The sequence below is a fragment of the Lissotriton vulgaris genome, chromosome 1_1 (genome assembly GCF_964263255.1).
Source record: "Lissotriton vulgaris chromosome 1_1, aLisVul1.2, whole genome shotgun sequence".
Taxonomy (NCBI): domain Eukaryota; kingdom Metazoa; phylum Chordata; class Amphibia; order Caudata; family Salamandridae; genus Lissotriton; species Lissotriton vulgaris.
Window position 1 is genome coordinate 1,145,947,247 of NC_141685.1, and position 6,000 is coordinate 1,145,953,246.

Sequence of the window (6,000 nt, forward strand, 5' to 3'; positions counted from 1 at the left end):
TTGTTGGCGGCCATCCAGGAATCCACGGAACTCGCTACTCTGCCTGGGGACTGGCGGCACGCAGAAATGGTGCTATTCCTCAAGCCTGGCCGGCCCCCAGATGACCCCTCCTGTTACCGCCCCATCTCCCTCATAAACTTTGAACCCAAATTATTGGGGAAAGTTTTAGCGGATCGCCTGCGTAGTTGTGTCACAGACCTGATCCACCACGACCAGTCGAGCTTCATGCTACACAGAACCATCCATCATAATATCCGACGAGTCCATAACACTGTGGCGGCCAGCCTTCCTGCTCCTTGCAGATATTGATAAAGTGTTCGACTCTTTGAGCTTGGTTTATTTATTTCAGTTGCTCGAGGCGATAAACTTCGGGCCACGCTTTTTGGCATATACACGTCTGCTATATACGGATCTGCAGGCGTCGGTCCGCATTGCAGGACACCGCTCCTGGCGTTTCTCTATCCAGAAGGGTACTCGACAGGGCTGCCCCCGCCCCCTTTATTGTTTGCTCTTGCAATCGAACCCCTGGCAGCGTGGGTCAGGAGTGACCCGGTCTTTCGAATGGTCCCAGTCACGATCTGACCGCATAGCGTTATATGCAGACAACGTCCTCTTTTTTATGACGGATCCCTGGTATTCTGGGCCTTGCCTATTGGAAATTCTCAGGGTGTTTGGGGGAACTACGGGCCTCCACGTCAATCCCGCCAAATCTATATTATAACCGGTATGCGGGTATCAGGGTCAGGATACCTGGGCTTCGCAACTTTCCGGACCAACGGATGGTTTAAAATATCTTGGCATATATGTCTCTCCGTGCCCAAAAGTCTCCTGGGCACGTAATATTACGCCACTATTGGCGAGTCTCAACAATGAAACTGCAATATGCTCTTCTCTTTCCCTCTCCCTATACGGGTGCTCCGCTATCTTTAGGATGGTGTCACGGCCTCGGATCTTATACCGCCTTCAGAACTTCCTGTACCCTATTCCACGCTCATGGTTCGCACGAGTTGCAGCCATACAAAATAAATTTCTATGGAACGGCGGTGCAGTTAGTGTCGCTCTCCGTACCTGTACACAATCCACATACTATTGAGGGATTGCTGCTGCCAATATCAACTTTTATTATGTAGTGTCTCATATCCTGGTAGTGAACGAATGGTGGTATAACTCCCCCACAGATCCGGCTTACTTAGTTGAACACGCTGCAATGGACCAGGTTTCTCTCCATTACTTGTTGTACAGATCTGCTTGCCAGGAGCCTTTGCCACCAGCGGGCAGAGTTGTGATATGGCTATGGCGGGCTAAAACCCGACAGAGGGGATGGCATGGGAAACTTAACCAACTGACTACCTTGTGGCAGGGCATGTACCTCCGTTCAGTGGCAGCCTTAAAGAGGTTCGGGGGTGGGACCGTGTGGGGATCTCGACCCTCGGGATGTATTACGGGGCACCACACTGAAATCATTCCAACAACTACAGTCTGATTTTGATTTATATATGTGACAATTCTACAAATTTCTCCAACTCCGGCATGCACTCACCCACCAGATCCGTACATTGGAGACCCTCCCTGAGTTTCAGCCCTTGGAGGGCCGATTGCTTATGAGGGATCTCGGTCTCCACAAGATCAAACAAATATATCAGACGCTGACGACCCATTCGCCTACCACCCTCGACACGACTTGCATGGCAAGCTGACGTTCCAGATCTGACAGATGACGACTGGGCCATCGCCAGCACAAGGGGCGCGGTGGTCTCCATACAATATCGGCTTATTCAATTCAAGTATTTACACCAAGCATATTTCACAAGGGTTCGACTCTGGCGGATGAGCGTTATCCAAACCCCCACATGTCTGAGGTGTGGCCGGGAGGAGGGTGCATTTATGCACAGTCTGGAGCTGATCGGTGTTGCAGCCCTTTTGGCATAGGATTAGGACATGCCTCAGTGAGGGGCTGTCTTGGGAGATCCTACTTTATCCACGACTTTTCCTGTTACACAAGACCGACAACACCAGGGGAATTGGTACAAACAGCACTTATTGTTTCTAGCTCTCACCATAGCCAAGAGGGACATAGCGCAATTGTGGAAGGTGACATCTCCCCCGACTCTGGGTAAATGGAAAACTAAGTTAGATAACTGTATGGGGGCCGAGATTGCTGTTTTTGATGCCCGGGGATGCCCTTCGAAGCACCGCAAGATTTGGACCCGGTGGGCGGACTATCGGGGAATTGACCTTCCCCCTCTGCCCGATATGGACGCTAGAAGGTGCCCCCTGCTCCCGGATGCTCCTCATTCTCTATGTTGTCTTAATAAAGTAATGCTGCCCTGTTTATGTATATACATTGCGACTGGTACACCATATGCACTGATGTGAAGATCGAGAACTGTTTGCCTACTGTTTGTTTTATTTTACCTGCATGTTTGGCAGGTGTCGTTATATGATAGAAATGTGGTTGCAGACGCAAAAACATCCTCTTGATTTTACTTGTCTCTGTGGGGCCATTGCCCATTCCTATTGCAAAATAACCAAATAAAATGTGTTGTTAATAAAAGTGACTGGGGATACTTGCTCTTTCTGGATCTGCGCTTGCTGGTGCGGAAAATGAACTGACGTCAGTGCGCGAGGGTGGCGTCTAAGTAGCGGCCGCAACGCCATCCCGGCGACCACGACACCAACGATGGACATGGAGCCGCACAATGACACCTTCCGACGCGCAGGGGTACTGCTGATGAAAACTTTCCGGATCCAATCTGATGCCTGGGGGTAATTCTAAGGTAAGGCATCTATGTTTCTTTCAGATATCTGACATTGCAGTCTGCCCGAAGGGACCATCCGTGGCACTTCCGACAGGCTCAGAGATACTGTAAGAAGCCATCCATAATCCCCTAACGACGGTGGAGCTAGGCTCTGCGCCGCCGTCGGGATTATAATGGCAGTTTCCGACAGCCCTTTCATGTCGGCCTTTCTGACATGGAAAGGCTGTCGAAAAGTGTTTATGGGGGCCCCCTTCCCCCTGGCCCTCCGCTTTCGGGCCTGGAGGGCACCTATAGTACCCCCTAAACATCCCTGTTCTGTGTGTCTGGCACCATGTGGTGCCTGCCACACAGTGCAGGGATGTTGAAAAAACATTCATTTTACAATGCTGCAGCCTTTTCCGCCCATAGCACAAGCTTCTATTGTAAAATGGATGTTTCCGACTGCCCTATGGGTGGTCGCTTCCTAATACAGAGGTCCGAACTGCTGACCTACGGTCGGGTGGATCCAGACCAGTATGGTCCACCCGAGATCGTAATCAGGGCCTTAGTAACAAGGAGCATTTACAATGCAATACGTCTCGCAATTACATTATTTGGAGCTATTGACATTGTAAATGGCAATGCCGTTAAAAAATTAAAAGGTATTGTTGTTTACAATACCAAAAGCAACACCTATTGCACTGCATAGCGCGGTGTCCATGAATACGGCGCCACCACCAAAAGGCAATGTTTTTGCTATTAAGAATTTTTTTTAGAACAAAAAGATCGAAAAGCACTGCTGTAGGTAGGTAGGTGTTACTTTTACACAATATCATTCCACTCTATTTAAACTGAAAATATCAAACATTTATTATATATTAATGGCAAGTATGTAGCAAAACCTCTGAACATTCTTTTGTGCTACATGAATGCACTACAGTATGAGCTACATGGTGCACTCTACCCACTTTTGTTATAAACTACACAAGCTGAGAACGCACTGGGTGCTGTGCCAATAGGAGCTTCAGAATCTCGTCTGGGGATATCAAGGCGATTACCATTTTCTGTGTTCCCACCGCTATATATGTATGGTAGATGAGATATTATCTTGAGGCCATCAACAACTCCTATACTGTGTGGCCTATGGTCACCAACCAACCAACCACACAGTAGGGTACAGAATCTATGATTCAAAGGGTGTGCCGCCATCTATCAAGTATTCGCATCTCTGGTGCTGGGTGCCCACATCCCCGCAGGACTTAACAGTGATGCAAACTTGTTTATTTTATAAAGTGTACACCAAACCTCGTGACTTTACACAACGGTTCAGTGGAAGACCAGAATAGAAATAAAGTAGAGTAATAAAGTATAATCAGTCTGCCACCCCTTAAATATCCCATCTTATTACTAAAACACCCAGGAACTCCATATATATATATAACTTAGAGGCTCTTTGCCCTGCTCCCACAAGGACTCTCTTGAAAATTGTGTTGTTTGGGTGACCATAATTTCAAGGCTCTGCACCTTTAAATATTTGCATCCATCAATAGCTTACTGTCTCAGTGAGTAGCGCGGCTCTCATTCTGGGAGGGTCTTACCCATATGTACTAACGGGTGGAAGGGTGCAATTGCCACTCTGTGATAAATCTAGAATAAAATCAAATGGGCAATTCGACAGAGCAAACGAAACATCCATTTATGTCAATATAGACTATCCCACATATATTAGGACAGGTGCCAAACGTAAGGTAATAATCTCCTGTACCCACGACTTTACAGCCCCAGAAGCACAGCTTGGTCTTCCTTTGGAACTTACGATCAGCATTTCTCAATCAATCTTTACAAAGTAAACAAAATTACTGACGCTCCGTAGAGCTTCAGTCCACTGCCTACAGATACAACTTCAAGTTGTGGCACATCTTGATGTCAGTATAGCTTCAATAAAACTTTAGAGCTATATTCGAGTCTCCAGTTAACATATGATTGGCTTTAGTTTGGTGCTTTCACGTCCTCTGTACGTCGCTTTGAAACCCTGCTATGTAAAGTCCATACAATAGAAAACAGTAAATAAAAACGATCTGTATGATGGGAGAAGTGGTGAGGGAGATGTTTCTCTGCATGTTCCTCTCTCCTCATCCACACAAGGACATTGGTAGTCCCCGTGTTGGCAATGGCCACGGGCAGTGTACCTCGAAATCCTGTTGCGTGAAGTCTATAACTGCTTTACTAATACTTTATTACTAATACCATGACCTCTGTAATAATAATGTTGCACCTTATGAAATATACATTTTCTGTTATAAAGCGCTCTGGCACTTTTGAATAATATCTGCGCTATATAAAAATGCATAAATAACTATAACTGCTTTGTTGGCAGTTTTAGGGTACTTCTGTGCCCCTTATCTCGAGACTTCACACACTAATCAGATGGAATGACCTTAGATGTAGCTCTGTTGATCTCTGCTTTGGGACCAGTGTTGCCTGATGAGTTTTGAGGTGCCTAGTGTTTCCAAGATTTCTGTCCCCCTCGCAGGATTCCTATGAGGGTCTGAAGATTAGCTCTGCTCTCAACACTCACCTGCGTTTGGGGCTTTCAGGGGTGCCCATGGATGCCAGGCTGCTGCCACTTATTGATTTCCTTCCTCGCTTGTTCTCCTTACTACGAGGGGGCCTGCCCCCAAGCTGCTCCTCAATCGTGCCCCCGGCCGACATCCCCGAAGCATAGGATGGAGCAGCCCGAAGAAGAATGCGAGGCTACAGACCAGCACAGCTCCGACAACTAAACACACTAGGAATACTCCCTCATGACCTCTATTTCTTTTCTATGATTCAAATATGAATTCAACATCATTCGTACATCATATTAGATGATAACAAAATCCGAAAACATATACATATTTATATTTCTTGACTTATTTATTTTCTTTCTTTTATCAAAATTGTTTTTATATCATTTTAACATTTCAAATAGATATTATAAAGATATACACATAACTTTACAATATGACGACATCTTCATGTATCACTGTCATACAACCCCAGGTAAAGAAACAACAAGAAAACATTCCAACAAACTCTCATGCATTCCTACCTCGTCAACTCCACTCATAATAACCCATTCGCAGCTACATATATATGGAAAGTTGGAGACAAAGTTGTTTTCAGTCTCCACGACCATTTTTAGAGCAACGACATATAGCAGGATCTGAACTAGCCATGGCCAAAGCGTTTCGGTGGTTTGAGGAAAAGATGAACACCACCA